Here is a 12,807-nt window from a genome sequence, read left to right as displayed (position 1 = left end):
ACTTATTCTGTTACTAGACAAATAAGGACTCATTAATCCTTATTTTTCCCCCTCCCATATTCTCTTAGTTCTGAGTTTCTGTCTCCTAGATTTTAATAGGTCTTATGAACCATTTGTGTGACTTAAAGGATGGAATTAAAGAGTATTTCTTAATTTGCTTAATCACCCAAATATATCTACAGGTAAATAAATCAATGTGTATGCTAATAAACAAACAAACAAACAAATAAACATTTCAAATGTCTACTTTGCAATCAAAAAATTAAAAAATAACCAAACTACAGAAAAGTCTTAGAATGGACTAAAAACGGATATAACAACAACAAAACTATGATGTAATAGTTTAAGTAATTGAATTCACCCTTGAAGAGATAATGCAACATCTTATTTAATGGAAGATTATATTAAGATATGTTTGATGACTTCCAGGGAGAAAAGTCATCTAGAATGATTTATGCTTAAGAATGTCATGCTGCTTTGGGGGCAGGGGGGGGGTCAATATTTCTCATTCTCATTGAATACATATGTAGAATATGAGTCATGAATTTCACTATGACCTGACAATTTCAAACCTGGTGTGATGGCAGCTTAAAATAGTTTCAGTTAGTAACAGATCTTTTTTTTTTTTAATTTTCATGTTTTCCACTAAAGACATGTTTCTAAAAGGCCTCTGTTCACTTTAGCCTGGCCCCTTTGCTGATGGAAGCCATAAAGATGGATTTGGTCTTTAATAATTCAGTTGGTTCTCAAAAGAAAATCTTTTCCAAGTTCCATAAATTGGCCAATAATCTAAATAATAATAAATCCACAATCACTGCCAATCTCACCACTTTAAAAATTCAACAAATATTTAGAAAGCATACTGTACTTTATACAGTGTATCAAATACTGAGCTAATGACAACTGACATTTATTATGCATTTTAAAATTTCCAAGAGCTTTATTTGGATTATCTCAAAGAATCTTTTGAGTTAGAAACTATGTGAATTATTACTTCCATTTTACACATGAAGAAACTGAGACTAAGATGTTTGCCCCTTGTTACACAGGTAGGAAGTTTTAAATTCGGGATTTGAACTCTGGTCTTTTAAACTCCACATCCAACAAGTATCAAATATGCCATGCGGCCTTTCATACATCTCCAGGGCTGATTTCAAACAGCCCACAACTCCAGGACCAGAAAACTCAAGTCAAGTGAAATCCAAGTCAACAGTTTTATGTGTGACTGCATGCAGTAGTTTTACAAGTGTGATCTTTTTTTTTTAATTTTTAATTTTTTTAATTTTTTTGCAGGGCAACGGGAGTTAAGTGACTTGCCCAGGGTCACACAGCTAGTAAGTGTCAAATGTCTGAGGCCGGATTTGAACTCAGGTACTCCTGAATCCAGGGCCGGTGCTTTATCTACTGCACCACCTAGCTGCCCCACAAGTGTGATCTTCTTGACTTAGTGCAGGAATTCTTAATCTGGGGTCTGCAAACATTTTTAAAAATATATGCTGCTAACTATATTTCAATATGATTAGGGGTTTTTTCACTTTATGCATTTAAAATCATTAATCCAAGAAGGGATCCAGAGGCTTTACCAGCCTGTCAAAGGGTTCTGTGAATAAAAAAATTGATCAGAACCTCTGGTTAAAGGGACCAACCCCTATCTGAGAGTTAGCTCACAAGTCAGGGTCTGCACAAGCTAGCTTTGTGACCTCAGGAAAATCACTTCCCTTGTCTTGACCTCAGTCTCCTTTTCTGTAGAACGAAATATTTTCAAAGCAATTTCAGGGGGGAGAACGAAGCAGTCACAAATGAGAAGCATCAAAGACCCTTGAGTCGAGTCTTCAAGGGCAGTATCAATCAAGGAGTATCATTAATTAGCTGCTTTGTTCTAGTCACTGCAAGGGGCTGGGGGTAAAATGCCTCTAATGAAACAGTGCCTACTCTCCAGGACGGGGGTCCAAAGATGCTATTCTGGAATGACATTGGGAAGCTAGCTACTATGTAGAACTTGTTTTCTATAGAAACATTTTTTCTGAGTTCCAAAAATGAACCCAAAGAGGAATAAGTTCATCACTACCTGTATTTTTTGTGTGTGACTTAATATTTTACTTCCCCCAATAACATGTAAAACCAATTTTAACATTTTTTTATTTTGAGTTCCAAATTCTCTCCCTCCCTCATTGAGAAGGCAAGCAACCTGAGATAAGTTATACATTTACCTCTACTTGTATTATTGCAATCATCATCATTATCCTTACTATTATTTTTATTTGTTTAACAAATGCAAATAGGAAAACAGGTGGCATACTGGATATGGTATTGGGTCTTGAGTCAGGAAGATCTGAACTCAAATCCAACCTCAGATGCTGACTAGTTATGGGAACCTGGGAAAGTGATTTAGCCTTTCTTAGCCTCAGTTTCTTCATCTGTAAAATGGCGATGATAACAGTACCAACCTCCCAAGGTTGTTGTGAAGATTGGGTGAAATAATATTTGTAAAGCACTTTGCAAACCTTAAATCAATATATAAATGCTAGCTATTATTATTATTATGCTTGTGTAATTTAAGATTCTAAATGTGGATTCTAATGTGTTCCCCCAGTTTGGGGGAAACTGACTAAAAATCACTGATAAAACGAGTTTAGGTTTTTAAGGATTTATTGGAAAATAGAAAGAAAAAGATTGAGAACAGAATTCTAACAGTCTGGCATTCCTATCTTTCCTCAAATCTCCTGTGAAGTCCTCTGCCGCCACCACCATCAAGTCCGGAAGCCAAAAAGGGTTTTGTTTTATTATATGTTTCATGTGTAACAACTAAGATTCTGAATTCCCTTAGACATGTTTTTGAGAACTTTCATTGTTTGATTTGATTATTGACAAAGCTATTTTAAAGTTGTGTTAAGCTCAATTTTGTAGGAAATTTTCCTGGCTGATTACCAGCATCCACACATCAACCCCTGAAAAGACTTCCATTCTACACCTAGAGGACATCTGAGAAAAGACTTTCAGAGACTTTAAATGAACAGTTTTGATTTGTTGTTTTTTTTTCTCTTTCTGTTATAATATACACCATCTGTAACATGTATTCTCTGCAGAGGCCCTCCCTTTGCAAGACTAATGTCAAAGCGTCGGTTCATGAGGACAAAAAAAATCGCCCCTCTGGACAAAACTTTCCTCTCTTCCTTTTCTATATTGTTGTTCACATATTATTAGTTAGCAATAGTTATCATATTGTTTTTACTGTTCCGTCAAGGAAACATTTTGTTTCTTGAGGAACAACAGGGGGGACTGTAATGATTGGAATAACGCCACCTGCTGGATACTTACTGTAGAGGAGTTCTGCCCATGAAGGGAAGGTCTTTGAGGGCAAGACCAGGAGTCAGGAAGTGACGCGGGCTAGTGGGAGGAGGAAGGAAGAGACTGGCGCTCAGTCTCGCGCTCTTTCCTCTGGACTCTGGCGGAGAAGGGAGCTAGAAATGTGCTCTCCCTTTAATAGATAGGAATCTAGGCCTTTTTCTCTCTCTTTACCAAATTCTTATTCTCCTTAATAAATGCTTAAAAGTCTAACTCTTGCTAAAGCTTATAATTTATTGGCGACCACTCATTAGATATTTTAGACAGTTTAGCTAGAATTTTAGCCTTAACATGCTCACACACCACAGTGTATAATTTCTATAAGTCTCTCAGGAAGATTGAGAAGTTGCTTCAATGCTTATTCGGGCAAAATCTCAGACCTACACCCTAGGGTTGTGACTACATCAAAAGTCCTCCACCCAGCAAATGGAAGTTTTTAAGGAAAACCACAGTTCATTGTGATTCCCCCTGCATCAGCCCATCTTTTCACTCAGCTACCACGGCAATAAAACTTTCAAAATAAAAAATGTTCGGCACTGAAAATTAAAAAGTAAATCAAGAAAACCTGCTAATTCCTCAGCAGATTGACCAAGTGTGAGATATATGGCTGCTGCAGGCACTATAGAGCAGGGTTCCTTGGCCAGTACTTGCTGGGGAAATAATTCAGCTAATAGCCTTCAGCTTCCCCCAAATGCTTCTCAGCTGTCCATTTGCAAAACACTTTTGATTTGAACTCACTGAAGTCTTTTATTCCAACCCCCAGGTGAGGTGAGTTGTGGCTCTACTTCCAGGAGCAGCAAGTGTTTGGCCCTACCCTACGTTGAACCCAGATGTACAAATGGACTTGGAATGTTCGTTGTGTTTTAGGATGTTAATGGCTTTCTATTCTTTTGCCCTTACCAGGGTATATCATGGAATTTTAAGGACAGGGGAAGGTCACCAGTGATAGGGCAATTTATTATTTTTAACGAGTGTCATTCCCTCCCGATTCTTCACTTAAATTCTGATAAGAAAAGGATGCTCCCATTTGGACCACAGAGCACTCCTCTCATTCTGACAACACCTTAGCAAATTTCAGTTTATGATCTGCCAATAAACTAGGAGAGTAATTTTGGTCATTTCAAGTGAAATAGTGGAAAGATGATTAGAACTGGAGTCAAAAGATTTGAATTCAAATTCTGGCTCTGCTTCTCTAAAACCTTGAATCACACAAAAAGTAAATTACCTCATTCACTTCTCTGAACCTCAATTTCTTCATCTGTGAAAGGCAAGGATAGAAGAAATCATCTCTAAAATTCTTTCTAACTCTAAATCTTAAGCTTTTTCTGAGTGCCAGTTTCTTTATCTGCAACATTAAAAGGTTGGACTAGAATAGTAGTTGTTTGAAGTGTGGACTGTGGGCCCCTAGGGGGTCTGTGAAAGTCTTTTAGAAATATCCACAAGGAAATGTATCCATATTTTCATAATAAGCCTAAAACGTTATTTGTCTTAAAATATTCCTTTCTTTTCCAAATAAGGCTAGATTTTCTTCATATTCTTCAATCAAAAGAACATATCAGAATATATTGAACACAGAAGCACATATGAGAATCTAGTTGTCTACTATTAAGCTAGACATTAAAGAGATTTGTAAAAATATGTAAAGCAATGTTACTCTTCCATTTTATTTGGGTTTTGAAAAGTTATATTTCATAAACAACATTAATGTTAACATGTTTTATTATTATTTCTAAATGAATTAATAAATATCTCAAATGTATCCATTTTAATTCCTAATATGATCAATAATGATAATTTTGACTCCTATAAACCAAAGCTCTTTGGGACCTTTAATCATTTAAAATATGTAAAGTGGCTGGTTCTGAAACCAAAAAGTTTGAGAATCACTAGACTAGACCCATGTTCCTTTTAGTTCTTATATTCTGTAACTCAGCTAATCCAGCTAATCCTTTTATTTTAGCTGTATGGAAATGGAAGCCTAGAGAGGGAAAGACACTGTCTGAATATCATGAAGACATAAGTAATAGAATGATGACAAGACCCAAGGCTAGTCCAATTTTCCCTCAGACTATCATCTTGAACACAAACTTTTTCTGTAGAATCTACAACATATAGCACATGGTTATTAGGCAGTGGAGAATACAAAAAGGTATAAAATGTTATCCCTGACCCCAAGGGATGTCTTACTGTTGAGACAGAAGAGAACATAAAAGGATACCAGTAAAAGGCAGACAATGGATAATAAAAACTATAGAAAGGAGTTAAGAAGATAATTACTGTAAGTAACACTACAGAATCATAGAATTAAGAATTTGAAAGTTGGAGGGGAACAGCTTCATCATCCAAAATATAAATTAAAGAAATTCCCATTATAATATACCTATGATTGTTATTTGTACCCCAGAGCACAAATTATTGGGGAAGGTACTTTGTATTCAACAGGAACTCTTGAGAAAACTGGTAAGACTGGCAAACACTAGATTTAGGTTATCTTCTTAAAGTATATGCTCTAATGAATTCCAAATGCATAACAATACAAAAAGCCATAAAAATAGCAAATGGAAAGCTATATATTTCAAAAGTATGAGTAGAAAAAATTCATGATATTAAATCCTCTTTTTAAAAATTGTTCTTTTCTAATATATTTTGTATTTATTTCCCAATTGTACATAATAATAATAGCACAAATGATGAAAAAAATAGGAAAAGTCGTTATTGGAGTAGCTTTAGTAAAAGGAATGCAAAATTCACTGCTGGGGGCATTGTGAACTGGTTCAACTCTTCTGGGAAACAATTTAGAATCATGAAAATATATTACTAAGTTATTCATGCCTTTTGACCTAGAGATTTTACAACTAGGATTCTATCCCAAAAAGGTCACTGATAGCAAGAAAAGATCCACATATAAAACAAGACAAAATAAAACTAACTCCAAAAACCCTTGTTCATGGTTTTGGTCACAGAAAATAGTAAAAATTCCGTGCTCAGGGATTTGGGAATGGTTCAATCAATTATATCTGAGTGCAAAGGAGTATAACTGCACCATTAAAAAAGATGAACAGAAGGAATGCAAGAACTCATGGAATTACTAGGATGCCATGATGAAGAACAATATACACAATGAACGCAACTGCAATAATAAGGAAAGCATGGAAAAGCAATAAAACCCAGGTCAAATGCAACATTGAATATTAGCACCATGTTGTCAGAGTTCATGTTCAAGTCTCCAAGTCCTCTCTGCCCCACCTTTGTGTTGTCAGAGTTCATGTTCAAATCTCCAAGTCCTCTCTGCCCCACCTTTGTAACAACTCTTAGATATAGCCCTTTCTCTCCTCTGAGACTACCCAGACTCTTGTAAGAGCCTGCTGATTGGTCTCCCTGACTCAACTCTATCCCTACCCTCATTCATCCTCTACTCAGCTGTCAAAGTGATCTCCCCAAAGCACAGACAGGTTGGACCATGTTATTCCCCTATTGAATAAACTTCAGTGGCTTCCTACTGCATTCAGGATGAAATACAAAAACCCAGAATTCTCCACCTCCTTATTTCTGACTCATGGCTTTCTTGGACTGCTTTGAGTCTCAGTTAAAATTGCATACTTGGCAATAATTCTTTCCCAGTTGTCCTTAATGTTAGTTTTTTTTCCATCTAAGATTATTTCCAGTTTATCTTGTACGTATCTTATTTGCACACAGTTGTTTCATTTTTGTCTCTGAATTAGATAGATTGTGAGCTACTTGAGGACAAAGACTTGTTTTACTTTTCTTTGTATTCCCACCTCTTAGCACAATGACTTTATTAACCACAAAGAAGGTGCTTAATAAATGCTTGTTGACTTGACTACTCTTTAAAAATACACATCACACATTTAACAAATTTTAAGCATGAACTGATTTGCAGTATCGCTGTTGTGTGGGGGGGGTTATATTTTCTAAGTAGATTTGATTTTAAGGTTGTTTCATGTTAAAATAAAAATATATCAAAATATTTTAAAAGGTTATAAAGTCAGGGGCAGCTAGGTGGTGCAGTGGATAAAGCACTGGCCATGGATTCAGGAGGACCTGAGTTTAAATCCGGACTCAGACACTTGACACTTGCTAGCTGTGTGACCCTGGGCAAGTCACTTAACCCTCATTGCGCCACCCCCCAAAAGGTTATAGAGTCTTAAAGTTGTAGATTTAGAGTTAGACCAATTTAAGATATCATCAAAGTTGGCATGAAAATCTCAAAGCCAGAATCCTCTAAAATAAAAATTCTACTCTCTTCCTAAGCAGTGATCAGCTGCCTTAATAAACATACAATAAAGATACTAATTACTTTTTTCCAATTAGAATATTAGAAATTGTCATTAGCAGGTCATATGTATCTAAATATGAACATGCATTTGCAATGACTTATACCATTGATAACTTTAAGGCATTACTTGTTTTCTGGAGCATCATTCTGCTAAATTGGGCTATAGAAATTATCAAGAACTATTGTTGATAAGTTACTCTGCCAACTGAAGAGCAATGTGTATATGCAATAGAATCAGATACATTTACAATAAAACATTTAAAAAGGCAAGAAGTGCCTTCTTAGGGCTAAGATTCAATTTATCTTTGACTGGAGAGTATCTTTTACACTATCGTGTAAAATGTAAATTATAAAGCTAATAATCCAGAGATCTGTCTATATGAATAGAGACAGGGCCTAGACCTGTGATTTGATTGATAGAAATAACAAACTCCCATTACAAATGCAAGTTGGCACCTTTTATGTACTTTATATCATAGAAAGTTGCCTTTCACACTAGGAACTCAAATGATTTGCCCAGGATCATGGAGTCAGTATTCCAGGGTCTAGGGCCAACTCACTATTCACTATATGATGCTGCCTCTCATTTAGACACGTCTATATGACCAACTCGCAATTTTCCAATTGTTTATTTTCTTTGCTGGTTATTTGAAGAAGGGTATCAATTGCAATTCAATCCTCCCATAAACTGAGTTCTCACTAGTTTACATCTTTTCAGGAACTCTCTGGATTTATGACTTCATTAGTATAGAGACTCATTCCAACCATGAGTTGAGATTTTAACCCCTACATAGGCACTCATTCCTTGTCAGTTTTGTCTAAGTCTTTCCACAAGTCTTCCAAAGGAGATCTATCCATGTGTTAGCCATCCTCTGTTTCCTTAGAGATTTTGTGAATTCTAATGAAACTGAGATGTCTATCTGTGATTCAATATTCTCCCTGCATGACAAGTATACCTCCATTCCCAAATCATACTTGTTCTTGATCCACCACTTATGGACAAGTTATCATTGTTAATGTTCTACAGCATGTTTTATATCACTGAACATTATCTCCATTTTCTTTTGGGTAACCTGCAATTTGTGATTATGGATTTCCATGATTTAAGAGTGGTAGGGAAAATACTCCATTTGGACTCTATCACCTAAGGAAACAATGTAGTCTAAGAGGAAGGTGGCAATGACACTTAAGATAAAATCATAATCAGTGATTGGACCCAAACAAATACAGATAGAAATCTATTCTGGAGGTGACATAATTTTAAAAGCATTTGAGTTGGCATCATTTAAAAAAAAAGATTTATCAAATAGGATGGAGATTACAAAAGAATGAAAAAAACATGGATTATGCTTTCATCTTTAAAAAAAATAATAACTAAGAAGATTTCTCCACATCACTAAAAATAAGAAAAAAATTTATTGTTTTAAAGGTGACTGAGAAACTGGATTTTTTTGTCTTTTTCAGTGTCAAACACAGGGTCCATATATTGGGGTATGTTGCAATTAGCTGTTTTTGGATCACTGGCTCATGAGAGCAGATCATTAAATTTTTAATATGAGCAATTACACTTCAGAAATCAGCAAACACTACAAATCAGGGCCTGATTTATTGTTTTGTTGGTTTCTTGACTTAAGACAGTGATGGATGATATGAATAATTCAGATTAACCTTGAAAATCTGTCACATGCACAATTTTTTTTTCTGAGAGTGTGTTATTAAACATTTACCAAAAAGCCCTGAAACTGGGAGTAAGGAAACTGAAATGACTTGACCAAATCCAAACAATAAGCAGCAGAGCAAATATCTGGCACCAGGTCCCATGACTCCAAATTCAGTGCTCTGATGCCTCATGTACTGAACATATGAGATCATCACATAAGCAAGTCATCTCATTAAAAAAAAAGTTACAAAAAAATCCCATTGGATAAGAGTAATGGGCTGAATCTAGCAAGATAGGGTTTCTTCTTCTCTAATACTTTAATGATCTCAATATCAGTCATCCATGTGGTGATTCAGAATGCAACTTTCCTATCCCAAGCAAGCCCTGTCCATATTAACCCATAAATCCCATATATGGGGTCAATCCAGTATACTAGAAGCCTCTTACTGGAACTTTTAATATTATTTTTTTTTTAAACTCAACAAGCATTTATTTTTTTTCAGATACATACTTTCTTTTTTTTATGTATAAGGTATTTTATTTTTTCCGTTACATGTAAAGATAGTTCTCAACTTTTGTTTATACAAGCTTTACAATTTCAGATTTTTCTCCCTCCCCCTTCCCCTAGACAGCAAGTAATCTGATATAGGTTATATCTATATATCTATATACATATACATATATATATATATACACATAATAACATTAATCCAATTTCTGCATTAATCCTGTTACAAGAGAAAAAATCAGAGCAGTGATGCAAAACCTCAAAATAGAAAAAAAAAACCCAACAGCACCCAAAACAAAAGAAATAGTATGGTTCAATCAGCATCTATACTCCACAGTTTTTTTTTTCTTGGATTTGGAGATCCTCTTCTATCATGAGTTCCCTGGAACTCTTCTGTACCATTGCATTGGTGAGAAGAATATAGTCCATCACAGTAGGTCAACACTCAATATTGATGATACTGTGTACAATGGAACTTTTAATATTAGTGCTTATATTTTACATCTCTTATCCTTGATTCTTGTTCCATGATTTTAAATTCTTTTCTAATCACACATCTCCTAATAACCACTTCTGATGAGGTAGTCCTGTTTGATAATATGCTATAGTCTGTTTTATGACAATCATATTCCTATCCATTGCTCCTTTAATTGTGCACAATTTTGGTTCTTTACAATTGTATATGGCCACAACATCCAGCATCACCAGAAAAATAACATTCTTAAAGCTAGATTTTTATTTCATAGTGAAAATTTAGTTCATTGAAAGCACTTCATTTTGCCAAAGATCATTCATTCTTGCTATCTTCTTCCTGTTAAATTATCAGGGCAACTAAATGTCTATCCATCTGCAGTATCTGTTCAAGATAAATGAACTGATAAACCAATTGATGGCCTGGGCATTAGACAAGTTAGGTCCAATCATCCAGTTAGTCCATCAGGCACTTATTAATTACTTAGTATGGGTCTGTCAGGTACCATGTTAATATCTTGGGGATATAAGAAAGGGAAAATAGTCCCTGCTCTTAAGAGGCCCATACTCTAAATTGTTTTTTCTTTTGTACATAGGCAGGTCAAATATTTTTGAGTGTTTGTAGATATCATTTAGGAAGTTTTATAATATTCCCAGGGTTTGATCTAAGCAGCACATTGTCATATACAAATAGAACCATTTATCTATAGAGTCTCTTCTTCCATGGGGAATTTTCACAAAATATCCTCCAAGGGAAGTTCTGGTCCCATAATACTTTTCTCTGGACAGACCACATCTGGGGTATTGTATTAAGTTCTGAGCACAGGATTTCGGGTTCCTATTAATTGCTATTAATGAAGTGGCAGATGGCCATAAACTGGCAAACATGAAGATGAGGAAAATGGAGACCATACTGCATGAGGAAACAGTTGAATAAATTGGAATTTAGCCTAGAGAGAAGAAATTGTATACGAGGCAAAATGACTCTGTTCAAGCATGTAAATGGCGACCATATGGAAGAAGAAATACTTTTGCTCTATTTGATCCATGAAGATGGAGCTGGGGCAATGGGTGAAAATTGCCAAGAGGCAGATTTAGGCTTGATATGATAGCTAATAGTGCTTTGCAAAGGAGAAATGGGCTACTCTGGGGAATTGTGGGTTCTCTCTTACTAGCAGGTTTTGAGAGGAGGATCAATGAGCCCTTCCTTCTTGAGGATGTTGTTGAAAGGATTGATGATCAGGAATGGCTTGAATTAAGAGGCACCATGTGATAGTGGAGACAGGGCAGACCTTGGAGTCATGAAGATGTGGGTTCCAGTCCTATTTGATATTAATGTTCTCCATGTACTTTTTAAATTTTTGGTGAGGCAATTATGGTTAAGTGACTTACCCAGGGTCACACAGCTAGTAAGTGTCAAGTGTCTGAGGCAAGATTTGAACTCAGGTCCTCCTGAATCTAGGGCTGGTGCTCTATCTATTGTGCCACCTAGCTGGCCCTCTCCATGTACTTTTCATTCAGGTCAAATAAGGCTGCTACCAACCCCTTAAGAACTGGCTTTTTATAGTGTTAATTCCATCTCCTGTCCTTTATATAAGTGGTCCCTCATTTGTGTAACACACTCCTACCTCATCTCAGCGTCATATAATCTCTAGCACCTCTCAAAGTTAATCTCAGGGGGCCACCATCTAGACAAGATTTTCCCTGACCACCTCAGTTATTTTAGCACTCTCATACTTCATAGTTATTTGTGTACACATTGTATTATCCCATAGAAAGGAAACCTCCCTTAAAACAGAAACTATTTTATTTTCTTTGTATTCTTGGCACCTAATACAGTCTTTTGTACTGAGAAGATAATAAGTATTTGTTTAATTAAATTGAAGAAATAATGAACCTCTGTTAATTTAGTTAGGCTAATCCTTATATGACAGACTTACCACATATTTCACAGTACTTACCACATATCTTTATTTTAGCAACCAGACTCAACTGCAGCATCAAAACACTTAAAAAACACCACAAAATTATAAAAATAAGTTTTATCTTTACAGATAAACCTAAAGGACAAAAATAAAAACTCTTCCCTCAGAATTTTCTTCAGGGAAAAAATAGATGCTAACAGAATGAGAGGTTATTTTTAAATGATGGTTTATTTTCACACTATAAAAAGCCAGTTCTTAGGGGGAAATGGAAAGTACTTGTTAAAGTAATTAGTGATGAAAAATGTAAATCTCTCCAGTTGCTGCTGGATCCCAGAGCTAGCAGAATAACACCATCAATTCTGACTGGGGTATTAAGGAGAGAGTTTCAGAACTGACAGATCAAAAAATAAGAACTATTTTGTCATCCTTTCCCTGAGCCTCAAAGAATAGTATCCTCTTGGCTAGAGTGACTATGCCTCTCAGATTTTCCAGGACAGCCCTGATTTTTTCTTTTAGAAAACTAAGTGAACTTTTGATATAGGTTGTGCAAAAGCAACACATTTTGTCAGACCATGAGTCCTCATTCTGGATTCAGCAACTA

The sequence above is a fragment of the Dromiciops gliroides genome, chromosome 3 (genome assembly GCF_019393635.1).
Source record: "Dromiciops gliroides isolate mDroGli1 chromosome 3, mDroGli1.pri, whole genome shotgun sequence".
Classification (NCBI taxonomy): Eukaryota; Metazoa; Chordata; class Mammalia; order Microbiotheria; family Microbiotheriidae; genus Dromiciops; species Dromiciops gliroides.
The sequence above is the reverse complement of the archived record's forward strand: the minus strand, read 5'-3'. Positions refer to the sequence as shown.